Below are 15840 nucleotides of genomic sequence, written 5' to 3'. Positions count from 1 at the left end.
TTCTTATATGCTATAGTGACCAGACGTCCGAGATAAAAACTGGGAACATAATCCATAGGGTAAAAAAAACTGTCAGCTATTTTTAAGTGGAAGAAACAATATATGATTAGGCTATATATCCTAAATAAACAATCTAAGAATACATGAGATATCTATATATCTTAGGGACCTTATAGACTGTATTTCTGACTGTTGCCGAGGGAGTTTCCCCAGCTTTTCTTTTCTTCACCCTTGTTTACATTCATCCGCGGGCGAACGTCGCATCAGCCAATCAGCTGATCGCGGAGGTGACCAACAGACTGGACGCTTTTTCCCCCGACGCTCCAAAATTTATTTTAGGAGATTTTAATCATTGCCAGGTACAGAAGATATTGAAAACATATGAACAGTATGTTACCTGTGCAACTACTAAGAAGAACTCCACTATTGACTTGTGCTATGGCTCAGTACCTGGCGCTTTCAGATCACTGCCTATGCCTCCATTTGGAGCCTCCTATCACAATAGTATACTCCTTGTGCCGATTTACAAGCCCATCTGTAAGAGACAAGAGCAAACAGTTATATCAGTTAAATGCTGGACGGAAAACAGCATTGCCAGTCTACAAGCTTGCTTTGATTGTACAGATTGGGATGTATTCTATAGCTCAGACTTAAATGAACTGGCTCAAACTGTTTCTTCTTACATATCCTTCTGTGTGGAAACCAATATTCCCTGTAAAAAATATTACAGTCTTCCCTAATAACAAACCATGGGTTACTAAAGAACTAAAAAATGTCATAAACAAGAAGAAAAGCATTTTTTATACAGGGAATAGTCAGGAAAAGAAAGAAATTACCAGGGAAGTAAGGAATCAGATAAGAAAAGCTAAAAGACTGTATAAGGTTAAGGTGGAACATAAGTACAGTAGTGGTGATCTTCGGGCAGCTTGGAAGGGAATTAAATCCATGTCCTCAATCAATCAGGGAAACAGTGACAGTGATAGGAAACCTCTTAACATCGAGGGAATAAGTGATGCAGATCTCCCAAATACTTTTAACGATTTTTATTCCCGTTTTGAAAAACATGATTTTTCTAGCAATATCTCTCTCCTTAGACAGTCCCTCTCTTCTGATTGTGATATTGTCATCAGTCAGGAATGTGTTAGAGAAAACCTAGGAACTGATTATTGATTTTAGACGGAACAGAAATACAGCCAAAGAGTGTATCACACATAAGGAAAGTGTGGAAATAAATATCTGGGTACTATTTTCGATGATCACCTTAAGTTTGATGTAAACACTGAGGCTATTGTGAAGCGAGGGCAACAGAGAATTCACCTTCTCCGCAAACTAAATTCCTTTTCTGTAAGTCCTGTCATCCTCTGTCGTTTTAATCAATCTTTTATTGAGAGTCTCCTAAACTTTTCTTTTATCTGCTGGTTTCACAGCATCACAGTAAAAGACAGAAACAGCCTGAACAGTATTGTCAACATCTGTTCTAAGATCACCGGAGTTAAACAAAGGGACTTGAGTTATTTTTGCAATCGGCAAATCATTAAGAAAGCAGCATGTATTTTGGCTTCTTCTGGTCATGCTCTTAAAAGTGAATTCTCTGTGTTGCCATCAGGGCGTCGCTACGCTGCTTGCAGAACAAACCGCCATTCCAAGTCGTTCATCCCCTCTGCAATTCGACTACTAAATGCTCGGTAGTTGTGTATGTGTATTTGTTGTTTGTATGTTACTGTGTCTGTATGCAAGCTGCTCAAACTAATTGCCCCTAGTGGGATTAATAAAGTTGTATTGTATTGCAGCAGCAGAGTTTGACACTTGATATTTTGTATTTGCTTATATTAACAACATTCTTTCCTTAAATTATTATAATGTTTGCAGTGATTGTTTTATATGTATTTTTTATGTATGTCGCTTTGGAATGAAGCGTCTGCCAAACATAAACACATATAAACTAGTGCTGTCAAGGCAAGCGATTAAAATATTTAATCGCATCAATGTCATAGTTAACTCGCTATGACATTGATGCATAGTTAAAATTTGAAAATCGGGCTGATGAAATATGCAATTGTAACGTAGTTTGAGAGGAAAGGAAATACCAATCGTCATGTCTGACTCACGTCGGAGCAGGCCTACTGAGTAGGTTAATATTTACGGATAGGAAAGTGCACCACATACACCAGCAGCCAAAATGAGACCTTAGAGAAGCCTGTAGCCAAATAAACACTGTCATGCGCCTACCCAATGAAATCAACCGAGTTTAATTCACTGCGGGTCTCCTGAATCTGTGCAAGCAGCACTTAACAGCAATATCGACCTGATGCGCTGCATAGAGAATACAATTTGCAACATTTTGCAACAAATTATTCTAACGGTGCGGCCACACCAAACGCGTTACTCGCGTTGGATAACGCGAGTAACTATGGCAAGCCATCCCCGCCAGAAAGCGGCATCATTTAGACGCGTATCACCTTCATTACGCCGTAAAATACGCCGTAAAATGTAGAAATTTTACGCCGTCATGCGCAAAAAAGCACCGCTTTTTACGCCGCAATTAAGCCTTTCAAGAGCGAGCGTAAAATACGCGCGTTTTGAACATCAAAACGCGTGTAAAATACGGCGTTCCTCTAGTATGCTAATAATCTCCGCCCTTCTTTTCACTCAGCCAATGCATTTGAAGTGTTTGCGCCCAATCGCTGACCAAGACAAGCAGACCAAATCAGTTCAGCACAGATCTGCTTTGAGAATTTCTCCTCTCATTTGGCGTTAGTTGTAGCGTCATTTAGATATGTATATTAGTAAATGCAATTGCAACTGTGTGGTTCCCGTAGCCCATTTGATAGAGTCGCTTGACCTGTAGGCAGGAGGTTGTCGGATCGAATCCATTTCTTACCATATTTCTGCTTTTGTCAGATGGTCACGCTTTTATGATCGCAATGCTTTTTCGTCGGCAAGCCAGACCTCCTGTGTTATAAGTTCCAAAGACAGTGCCTTTTTAGTCAGCCAGCCAGATCATCTTGGTGTCTTGTAACACGCTTTATAAGTTAATTATATTTAAATTATTATAGCCATCGAGCCTTTATTTTCGTGGAGTTATCGTTACATCCTCTCGTTCAATCGATATAAATACACAGTGGAAAGGAGTGAGAGGGAGCCACAGTTACAAAAGTGTCAAACAAGCTGTCCTCTAAATCACCATTTCCCTAGGCCTATATGTTTTCATGCCGACAAATGGTTGAAATAAAGTAACGTTGTGACCCGGCGTATATTAGACTTGTTAAATGCAGAAATGCTTGCTGGCAGTGTCTATTCAGTTTCAACACTCCAATTCCAAAATTATGTTTTCATGTCGTCAAATGCTCGAAATAAAGTCAGGTTGTGACTCGACATCTACTTGACTTATACACCTCGACGCAGGTCGAGGAAATGTTTGCTGGTTGGCGTGCCACTGCTTGGATAGGGAAAAACCTACCTTTGCCATACGACTACTACATTGCTGTTACAACTGACTCGTTAGCCCCTAACCGCTAAGAAGTTAGAAAGCATTTATATTAAGATTTAATTATTAACTATAGTGATATGTCAATTAAATATGATTTGTGTTAAAACTCGGTACATTAATGAAGTGAAATAGCACCATAGACCACCATCTAGAGTTCTAAATTAAAGCACATTACTTTAACTTCTGCCACATTGCACTCTCTCCCTACAAGCTTTAAACTTGGTGTGACTCATTCCCATAGATAGGGGTACTGATTGATAGAGGTTTTGGTATAGGCCTACTATGTTATGTTTCCAAGCTGATATTCACTTTGAAAAATGGTTCTCTTTAGGTAGAGATTTATTTTTTTATGTTCTAGTTGGCAAGACCAGCAGCATGAGGAGGGGCAAGGCCAGCAGCATGACACCCTCACTCAATCCACTCTGAACTTCACCCTTAACATTGACGACTCCACCATCACCCCCTCCACCAAAATCCGTGACCTTGTCACGGATTTGGACCCCATGTTAACCATATTACCAAAACTGCCTTTTTCCACCTCCGAAACATCGCCCGCCTCCGCCCCAACCTGTCAACTACCGCTGCTGTGACACTCATCCACGCTTTCATTTCATCCAGGCTTGACTACTGTAATGGTCTTCTCTACGGCACCACCAACAAAGTCCTCAAAAAACTTCAATATGTCCAGAACTCAGCTGCACGCCTCCTCACTGGTACCCGCTCCAGAGAACACATCACACCTGTCCTCCGTGAACTCCATTGGCTTCCAATTAAACACAGAATCAACTACAAAATCTTACTCATCACCTACAAGGCCCTCAACAGCCTAGCCCCCCCCTACCTTGCCGACCTCCTCCATCACCACGCCCCCTCCCGATTCCTCAGGTCCATCTCTGCCAACCTGCTACAAGTTCCACGGACTAGGCGCCGGACTTGGGGTGATCGGGCCTTCTCAGTTGCTGCCCCCACCCTTTGGAATTCACTCCCCTCCCACATCAAAGTCTCTCCAACCCTCTCTTCTTTCAAATCTGCCCTCAAAACACACCTTTTCACACTAGCCTTCCCCACCTAACTACCACCTTATTCTTCATGTTTAACCTCTGTTTTTCTTTTATTCCTAGTCTGTCTTACATAGTTTTGATAGGGCAATATGTAAAGCGTCTTAGAGTACCATATTAAGCGCTATATCAATTTAATTTATTATTATTTATTATTAACATTTAAGTAAGATGTACCTTGGGGTCTCTTATCCATCAAAGGGGCTCGCAAAGGATGCATACGCTTCCACCTGTGGCTCCAGCCCTACAGGAAATGACTCAGCAAGTGCTCCATCTCGTTGCACCTGCACCCAGCGGCTCGCTTGCAAGATTTTGGCCTGAAGTTCTTCCCAGACCTACACCCTAGCCATCCAACACGCATATCTGAGAATCAGGCTTCTCTTTAATAATGACAAAAAGTTATTAGAGAAATACACATTAACTTTTTGTTATCTCATAAGCGGCGTGGTGCCGGCTGCTTTTGACCTTTTGACCCCAGACTTCAAAAACGTGGCCAGAGGCCAGCTGTGTCTACACACCTTAAGCCACAAATGTACACCTCCATCCCACAAAAAATGGGGACTAGAAACTAACCTCTGTCTTATGTACATTTACTGTACTGTTGGGGGTCATGCCCCTTTTCCGGCCTTTTCGAGATAGCTAGGGATGCTAAAATGTTTACACACATTTCCCGGGGCCCCGAGAACGACATATCCGAGATTTGGAGTTCTAGCCCTTAGAGAAAAAAAGTTTTCCCAAATGGACTGTCATTTGGACTAAGCCCCTCAGAAGTGTTACCTACAAGACCTAATGGATCAGAATGTGGTGGAAAAACAGTTTTTGAGATAGGAAGGTCCTACCGCCCTGAAATTTGAATACCTTATTCTAAGGCCTAACTGGGACCCCCGCACCGAAACTTGGCCCGGTCGGACCCCGAGTGCAGGAAGGGGGGGCCTGGACTTTCATAATCCTTGCTCGTGACTGTAAAGGATGTTTGGTCGGATGTTATGACGAAGAATCATAATGTGAATGGGAATATTCTATAAATGTCTTGATATCATCTTTCGTCTCAACACTTCTGCTGCAGCCGCTTAAAGACTCACTCCGAGAACCTTAAAATATGAATCAACCCATTAGAAGTATGAAAATATCTTCCCGGTTGCGTAACGGGGCAAACAAGGTGTACTTTGACATCTACGTTTCGAGGCGATTGCAACAGTGCCACACATGATCATATTTGAATATGTTTCGGGGTAGTAATTAGCTGTCGATTTTGGAGGCCTTTATCAATAATGACCAGCTATAGATTTGCTTCCCGATAGAGATTTCTGACAAATTACATGTTATTTAGCATCTACACGTTAAGCTGAGTCCAATGAGATCAAGCTCGCCCTCTTGCTACACCGAGATCATGTCCTAGACCTAGGTGTACCATGTAAAATACATGTTACCATTTTCTAGAGTGTCATGCTTGGTGTCATTGGACTCAGCTCAACGTGTAGATGCTAAATAACATGTCATTTGTCACAAATTTCTATCGGGAAGCAAATCAATAGCTGCTCATATTGATTAAGGCCTCCAATTTCGACAGCTAATTACTACCATTAAACATGTTCGAATATGCTCATGTGTGGCACCGTTGCAATCGCCTGGAAGCGTAGATGTTGAAGGACACCTTGTTCGCTCTCTTACGCCACCGGGAAGATATTTACATGCTTCTGATTGACTAATGAATTGATTCAGCTATTCTCCCAGAAGTCTGGGGTCAAAAGGTCAAAAGGAGCCGGCACCACGCCGCTTATGAGACAAAAGTTAATGTGTATTTCTCTCATACATTTTTGTCATTATTAAAGAGAGGCCTGATTCTCAGATATGCAGGTTGGATGGCTACGGTGTAGGTCTGGGAATAACTTCAGGCCAAAATCTTGCAAGCGAGCCGCTGGGTGCAGGTGCAACGAGATGGAGCACTTGCTGAGTCATTTCCTGTAGGGCTGGAGCCACAGGTTGAAGCGTATGCGTCCTTTGAGACCCCCTTTGATATATAAGAGACCTCAAAGTAAAGCTTACTTAAATGTTGTCGACCCAGTCACCTATTGCATCACTTCCTTTAGGGCTTCGGCCTCCTAATTGATCAGACATTATAGTATAATTGAATGCCCTCTTTCATATATATGATACCTCCACCACTGGGACGTGGCAACAATTCTCCAAATCCATATGGGGAGGGGGGGGTGATGCTTGTGGACAGTATGGTTGTACACTAGACATAAATAGGAAGAAAACTCAGGAGAAGGAATGACCTCTCATAAATATTTATTTGATAAATTGTTTCAAATAACCCTGCCTCGTTAAATCAATGTGCTTGGTGTTTTGCTTTCAAAAATAGGTTATAGAAGAAGTCTAAACTGCAGAAAATAAAAACATCCAAGCTGCCTTTTAAGGATACCTTGGAATATCTGTCTATTTTTTAACCATCGGAGTTTACGACAAAAACAACACAATTTACGGCAGCTCATTTGCCGCGTGGTTTTTAGAGCCATGTAAGGATTAGAGGGGCTGGTCGATAGCAACCACCATAGCAACCATGACGGTCAAGTGACTGGATGCAGCCCCGTTGAAAAAAATAGAATACCACCCTCAGGAGATTAATGATATTTAAATGATTATGACCATGAAGTCTTTATTTGCATGGACTTACATTTCGTTCTGTGTAGCATGGAAAAATCGGAGAAACACTCCCATTCGGAATGCATTGGTTTACAGTTTTCAGTTTTTGAGGAGATGCTAATTTTTCTGCAATAATCCAAAATCAAATGGAAAAACCCGTTGGCTTTTTGTCAAGGGAACCCAGGGCGACGCTCACTTCCGGGTTGGCCAACATACGTCATCCCTCCACCTCTATACTGTAATAACACATGTTGAAGTTGAATGATAATGAATGAATTTATTCTGCCTTAGTATTTATTTATTTATTTAGCAGCGAAATGCAGTGTGTGTGTGTGTGTGTGTGTGTGTGTGTGTGTGTGTGTGTGTGTGTGTGTGTGTGTGTGTGTGTGTGTGTGTGTGTGTGTGTGTGTATAACACGCTATTTTAAGTTGAAATGCGACGTAATCCAGTGTTCACGAAAACGTACACTGTCAACGTATGCTTTTGGCGACTGGGTTGGCTCTCAGATATACGTGTTTCTAACAAGATGATATCATTAAAAGTTACATAAAGTAACGGTTTAATAACACAAACGCAGGAAACACGTGAGCTGCTAGTTTAGCGAAAGCAGCGTCCCTAACAACCTGACGTCGTTGAAACCGGTTGAAACATGCGAGCGAGCCGATACAATCTTCCTAATAACTATAAAACTAAAGATCAGACACAATCACTGACTGAAGATTATCCAAGTAAAAAGTATATTTCTCGCTAGAAATGTTATTAGAAACACGTTTAACGGTGAATCGGTCCTAAAATATAGCATTTCCCATTCAGTTAATGCTGGGTTTTGCGTATCATATGCACGCGAAATGGACGTATCCGCCCTCCACAGTAGTTAATGCTGGGTTTTGCGTATCATATGCACGCGAAATGGTCATTTGGCGTATGTACTGCACGCATTTTGAAAGTGTCAAACCGTGCGATCTGTACGCATATTGGTGAGACTGGGTTGCAACGGAACTTATAACACAGGAGGTCTGGCTTGCCGACGAAAAAGCATTGCGATCATAAAAGCGTGACCATCTGACAAAAGCAGAAATATGGTAATAAGTGGATTTGATCCGACAACCTCCTGCCTACAGGTCAAGCGTCTCTATCAAATGGGCCACGGGAACCACACGGTTGCAATTGCATTTACTAATATATATATCTAAATGACGCTACAACTAACGCCAAATGAGAGGAGAAATTCTCAAAGCAGATCTGTGCTGAACTGATTTGGTCTGCTTGTCTTGGTCAGCGATTGGCCGCAAACACTTCAAATGCATTGGCTGAGAGAAAAGAAGGGCGGAGATTATTAGCATACTAGAGGAACGCCGTATTTTACGCGCGTTTTGATGTTCAAAACGCGCGTATTTTACGCGCGCTCTTGAAAGGCTTAATTGCGGCGTAAAAAGCGGCGCTTTTTTGCGCATGACGGCGTAAAATACGCCGTTTTTCTACATTTTACGGCGTATTTTACGGCGTAATGAAGGTGATACGCGTCTAAATGATGCCGCTTTCTGGCGGGGATGGCTTGCCATATCCCTATGCAAAAATGCAGAGTTTGGACGCCCCTAACGCGAGTAACGCGTTTGGTGTGGCCGTACCGTAATGGTGCGGCCACACCAAACGCGTTACTCGCGTTGGATAACGCGAGTAACGCCCCGTGCCCACTACATGCGTCCGTTGCGTTATCCCCATTGACTTTAATGGGGACGGACGCGCAATGCATTGTGGATCCGTACGTTCCGTTGGAGCCTTCGGCTCCGTCAGAAAGTTGAAAAATGTTCAACTTTTTGGCATCCGTCATTCAATCAGATCGCTGTACGGTTGCTGATTGACACCCCGCCCTCATGAGTAAAATCCTCAGTTTGTCGATGCTCATGCTAATGATCATGTGTTTTTCCCCGAGTGTGATTTGTTGACCATTATGTTAATTTTGATGTGCCTGTCCCCGGACGTGATTGGCTGCTGCATCGGAGGGCCGAGGATCCGGGAGGATAAAGCATGGGCGAGCTCAACATCCACGGCAGCTGGCCTTGGATATGAAGCTTGCCATATTGGGTCTTCGAATGGTTATTTGTTGGTTGATCGAGGTTCTTGTTAATTGCTACACGGGAACTTATCCCATGCTCTGGGCTAAATAAACAAATAAACAACTTCCAGTTAACCAAAGACATCTGGTTTTATGTTGCCACCCCTTCCCCTAGCGGGGGACGTAACAATCGCGTATGCAAATTTAAGCACTGTGACGCGACTCGGCCTCTGACGATACTGCATGGAAAGCGGGTCATCTTGCATCGCAACAAGCAGGAAGTAGCGGGAAGAACCCGGCGAAGCGATTTGATTGGCTGACGGATGCCTCTGCAAAGAATACTCCCCCATCAGTCAGCCACGCCTTCCCACATCAGTCAACGGACGCATGTAGTGGGCACGGGGCGCTTCGCCCCGTGCCCACTACATGCGTCCGTTGCGTGATCCCCATTGACTTTAATGGGGACGGACGCGCAATGCATTGTGGATCCGTACGTTCCGTTTGAGCCTTCGGCTGCGTCAGAAAGTTGAAAAATGTTCAACTTTTTGGCAGCGACGGATCCGTCATCCAATCAGATCGCTGTATGGTTGCTGGTTGACACCCCGCCCTCATGGGAACAATATTCAGTTTGTCGGTGCTCATGCTTATGATCATGTGTTTTTCCCCGCGTGTGATTTGTTGACCATTATGTTAATTTTGATGTGCCTGTCCCCGGACGCAGGGGCATTTCTAGGTTTCTGAAACATCCGGGGCTTACGCCCCGTGCCCACTACATGCGTCCGTTGACTGATGTGGGAAGGCGTGGCTGACTGATGGGGGAGTAGTCTTTGCAGATGCATCCGTCAGCCAATCAAATAGTTTCCCCGGGTTCTTCCCGCTACTTCCTGCTTGTTGCGATGCAAGATGACCCGCTTTCCATGCAGTATCGTCAGAGGCCGAGTCGCGTCACAGTGCTTACATTTGCATACGCGATTGTTACGTCCCCCGCTAGGGGAAGGGGTGGCAACATAAAACCAGATGTCTTTGGTTAACTGGAAGTTGTTTATTTGTTTATTTAGCCCAGAGCATGGGATAAGTTCCCGTGTAACAATTAACAAGAACCTCGATCAACCGACAAATAACCATTCGAAGACCCAATATGGCAAGCTTCATATCCAAGGCCAGCTGCCGTGGATGTTGAGCTCGCCCGTGCTTTACCCTCCCGGATCCTCGGCCCTCCGATGCAGCAGCCAATCACGTCCGGGGACAGGCACATTAAAATTAACATAATGGTCAACAAATCACACGCGGGGAAAAACACATGATCATTAGCATGAGCATCGACAAACTGAGGATTTTACTCATGAGGGCGGGGTGTCAATCAGCAACCGTACAGCGATCTGATTGGATGACGGATCCGTCGCTGCCAAAAAGTTGAACATATTTCAACTTTCTGACGGAGCCGAAGGCTCCAACGGAACGTACGGATCCACAATGCATTGCGCGTCCGTCCCCATTAAAGTCAAGGGGGATCACGCAACGGACGCATGTAGTGGGCACGGGGCGTTAGCCCAAAAGGGAATAGGACAGTGCGCATGCGGCAAATTTTGTTGTATACTTTATTGCGCATGCATTTTTTTTCATAATGCTTTACCTAAATAAACAAAATAGGCAGGTAATTATAGCTTTGAATAGCTACCTGACTGCTGCTTATCCCCAGACATCTAAAGTTCCATTCAAGTTATTTCAGAGTAAAATTAATACAAGTGAGACAGACCTTACATTACCTATATCAGGTGTGTCAAACTCATTTTCACAAAGGGCCACTCTATGATGAAATGATAATCATACTAAGGGCCGACATGGAGTTTGCTGACATGCCCTCTTTTTAATCCAAAAAGTAAAAACAACATATCTATGGATATATTGTATACAACCTGCGTACAGGGTCATATAGGCTAGGTTTCATTTCAACATTTTGGGGGACAAATTATAGGTGGGGGGTATGGGGGTGCTCCCCCAGAAATGTTTGAGCGTCAAACACTTAATTTCCTGCATTCTGGTGGATTTTTATTCATCTATCTGTGCCTTTTCTGCATCATTTTATAGTGGAAATATTTTTTTTTCTGTGAAGGAAAAGACAACATTCAGTGTTCCTAAAGAAATAACTATTATGGAATATAATGCAGTAAGGCTCTCAGGCATCCTGGATTTTTCAAAACTTTCTGCAAATTGAAAACATATCACATGTTTTGGGTATTTATTTTTTAGAGAATCATGAATCAGCACCCGTGTTAACTATTTATTACACTTAACATTGGTAATGAAATGACAGCCAGCATTGGAATTGAAAAGGGCAGCAGCTAGTTAGTTAGCTAAATTGTAACTTAAGGCAAAAGTTGGAAACAAATCATGTTAGCATTCATCCTTAGACACTTGACACAATCAGTCATCAATATTGGCATGCTATTTAGCCTCATAGATTGGCCTATTTACAGACCACAAAAAACGGATATATTTTCTTCAATGCAAGTTCATAAATACATGGCTTAAAATCTTGAGCAGCAGAACAGAAATTCCTAGCAGTAAGCTACGCAAGAGTCCTAACAAATGGGGGCATGTGCGACGTGTGGATATAGCGCAGGCTCTGCATGCAGCAAAAAAAAAAAAAATCATATATATTTTTTCTTTTTTTAACAAAAAAGATTCGGGGCTAATCAAATTAGATCCGGGGCTTTAGCCCCGAATAAAACAGCCTAGTGACGCCACTGGACGTGATTGGCTGCTGCATCGGAGGGCCGAGGATCCGGGAGTATAAAGCACGGGCGAGCTCAACATCCACGGCAGCTGGCCTTGGATATGAAGCTTGCCATATTGGGTCTTCGAATGGATTTGTTGGTTGATCGAGGTTCTTGTTAATTGCTACACGGGAACTTATCCCATGCTCTGGGCTAAATAAACAAATAAACAACTTCCAGTTAACCAAAGACATCTGGTTTTATGTTGCCACCCCTTCCGCTAGCGGGGGACGTAACAATCGCGTATGCAAATTTAAGCGCTGTGACGCGACTCGGGCTCTGACGATACTGCATGGAAAGCGGGTCATCTTGCATCATAGACATCTTATAGATAGACGGAGCATTGGCTGCTGGGAAGCGAGAAATACGGCCGCCATCTTGGAGTGGTCAACCGGGAGCAGCAACAGCAGCAGAAACAGGATGCCGGGCTGTTGTTCAGCGTATTCCTGCTCAAATCGGCGGACAATCCATAATAGGAATCGGGGGATTACTTTTCACAAGCAAGATTTAACATTACCGTACTATTGGTATAATTAATATTGAATAATAAAACACGCCAAACCATGTGGCCTTTATCATAGCTACACGTATGACAAAAAAACGCATGAAAATCTGTGGTATTCAGTGAGGTATGATTAATTAAATGCGCTGACAGTTCATTGCTCCAGCCAAACGGATTACACTGAGTGGAGCGGATGACCACTCCAAGATGGCGGCCCCGCGTCTCGTCAGCGCCAGTAGGCGGTAGCATTCGATGCTCCGTCTACCTATAAGATGTCTATGTCTTGCATCGCAACAAGCAGGAAGTAGCGGGAAGAACCCGGCGAAGCGATTTGATTGGCTGACGGATGCATCTGCAAAGACTACTCCCCCATCAGTCAGCCACGCCTTCCCACATCAGTCAACGGACGCATGTAGTGGGCACGGGGCGTTACTCGGTTCAACGCTTCCAACGCGTCAACGCGCCAACGCAGCTAGATTAGTCCATGTCCATGCAAGTGAACGGAGCGTTCCCTCTTCGTCATAACTATCAAACCAAACAGCCTTCTCATTCACCGAGCGAACATTATGAAAGTAAAATGCACATTTCTCGCTAAAAATGTTTCCATAAACGCATTTAATGGCGTAACTATGTTACTATTTCCACCCAGAATAAAGATAGTTGTCGGCCGTGGCTGCGCTGGAGTCCGAGGTAGGAACCCCAAACGCCGCCGTGTTTGGGTGATAGAGTTTAGATCGGGTTAGATTAAATAATCTCTGATATAAATAACAATAATCGGGTTAAATAACTTCACATGGTGTGTCTGGTGTGTTTCCAGCATTCGTAGTGTTGATCAGCAGAGAAATAGTCCGCCAAGACGTTGAGGTTGCTTATCTTCCAGACACTCAGTCCATGCAATGGAACGGAGCGTTCCCTCTTCGTCATAACTATCAAACCAAACATCCTTCACATTCACCGAGCGAACATTATGAAAGTAAAATGCACATTTCTCGCTAAAAATGTTTCCATAAACGCATTTAATGGCATAACTATGTCACTATTTCCACCCAGAATAAAGATAGTTGTCGGCCGTGGCTGTGCTGGAGTCCGAGGTAGGAAACCCAAACGCCGCCGTGTTTGGGTGAAGAGTTTAGAAAATAATAGAATAGAATAGAATAGAATAGAATAGAATAGAATAGAATTGACTTTATTTGTCATTGTGCATTGGATACACAACGAAATTTGTTTGTGCAACCACTAACAAAAGTGCAGTTGTGCTGGGTGGAGGGTAGGAGTGTAGTGTGATTATTAAGTTCTGTGATGGCCCTGGGGATGAAACTGTTCTGCAGTCTGGAGGTGCGGGCTGTGGTGGCCCGGTAGCGCCTGCCAAAGGGTAGCAGGGTGAAGATCGGGTTAGATTCAATAATCTCTGATATAAATAACAATAATCGGGTTAAATAACTTCACATGGTGTGTCTGGTGTGTTTCCAGCATTCGTAGTGTTGATCAGCAGAGAAATAGTCCGCCAAGACATTGAGGTTGCTTAGCATCCAGAGACTCTGTCCATGCAAGTGAACGGAGCGTTCCCTATTCGTCATAACTATCAAACCAAACATCCTTCACATTCACCGAACGAACATTATGAAAGTAAAATGCACATTTCTCGCTAAAAATGTTTCCATAAACGCATTTAATAGCGTAACTATGTTACTATTTCCACCCAGAATAAAGAAAGATGTCAGCCGTATGCTTCTGTCCAAGCTCACTACTCTCTGCCAGTGACGTTGGGTCAAGCTCAACGCTGATTGGCTATCGCGGCCAAGCGTCACGCGTTGGAGCGTTGAAAGTTCAGATTTCTGAACTCCGGGCGTTGGCGCGTTGGGCGCGTTACTGCGTTTACGTGCGTAATTACGTGCGTCTGACGCGCCTAACGCCCCTAACGCGACGCTTCATCGCATGTAACGCGTCTACGCGCCTATACCAATGGTTCCCTATGCAAAAATGCCGAATCTTGACGCCCCTAACGCGAGTAACGCGTTTGGTGTGGCCGTACCGTAAGACCCCGTTTACACAAGGGCGCTTGCGGGTAAAAACGACAAAATATTTTATCGGAAGTGCCTTTCGTTTAGATGGTGACGGCGTTTTTGGGGCATGAAAACGCATAAATCTGAAACCACCCTCCAGAGTCGAAAAGTTGAATACGCTCCGCCGTAGCGTTTCCGTCTACACTGCCAAGACGCAAAACACTGCTCAGATCTGCTCACGTCGCGTACGCGTTTACGTCACATACATGTGCCAGTACAAGGAAATAAATAAACATGTCAGATTATTTTCATGCGTCGGACCTTCAAGCTGCTCTGGCAGCTCTAACAAGCGTACAGGAGTCTTTCCACGAAATGTACAGGATATGTACAGATAGAATTACTGAACAGAGAAGGATCTTTTTGGTTTTTGCGGCACGGATAAGAGAAGAAGGAAGATTCTACGCATGCGCTCAGACATGGCGGTGTTGTGTGATAGTGTATCACAGCACCACCTAGCCGCCTGGCATGCATACCCAATCGAATTCCACACACTTTTGCGTCACCGTGTGCACGCAGATTTCCTCCCGAAAACGCTTGTCTAAACGCGGAATAAAAAGTGAAGACGGGAAGCCACTTTTGCGTCTTCTGTTCAGACCGTCATCGTGTAAACGTAGCCTTCATTCAGAGGTGTAGCCATGGTTTCAACATTGGGGGGGACAAATGCCTGGGGGCGTGGTCCGGCCCCCCCCAGGCAAAGATTTTGAACATGCATTAATCTGGTGCACTCTGAAAGCAAAATCTCAATACCTAGCACCTCATTTTGAAGACCTTTTTAGGGATGGATGTTTAAAACACTTTGTCAGGCGGGCTCTTGGAGGAGGACTCAGATGCAGAAAGGCGAACGGTCCAAACAAACTTTATTTCAGACTCCCTGTCCTCTCGTCAAAACAAGCGATCAAAAACTTAACAAAACACAAGAAACAATAATCACGCTTACGTGGAAAAAACGAGAAACTAGAACTCAACTCTGATTCTTGGTTCAGGTCGTGGCAAAGACAAGGCTGGGTCCGGAGCTGGAGGTACATGGACAGTGACGAACGAAATACTCTGGCAACAACGACAAGGGAAGACAAAGCCTATACACATGAGGAGGGGAGACACAATCAGGGATCAGGGGAGTCACCAGACGGACACCAGGATGGACACGGTGTGACACACTTTAATCTGGGAGTGTGGAAGACTTGAAATTAGGAAAAGGTTGACACACATATACTTCAGAGCTCTGTTTTCCTTTACTTTTTAAATTAA

The sequence above is a fragment of the Gadus chalcogrammus genome, chromosome 16, assembly GCF_026213295.1.
Source record: "Gadus chalcogrammus isolate NIFS_2021 chromosome 16, NIFS_Gcha_1.0, whole genome shotgun sequence".
Lineage (NCBI taxonomy): Eukaryota > Metazoa > Chordata > Actinopteri > Gadiformes > Gadidae > Gadus > Gadus chalcogrammus.
This window is presented reverse-complemented; position numbering follows the sequence as displayed.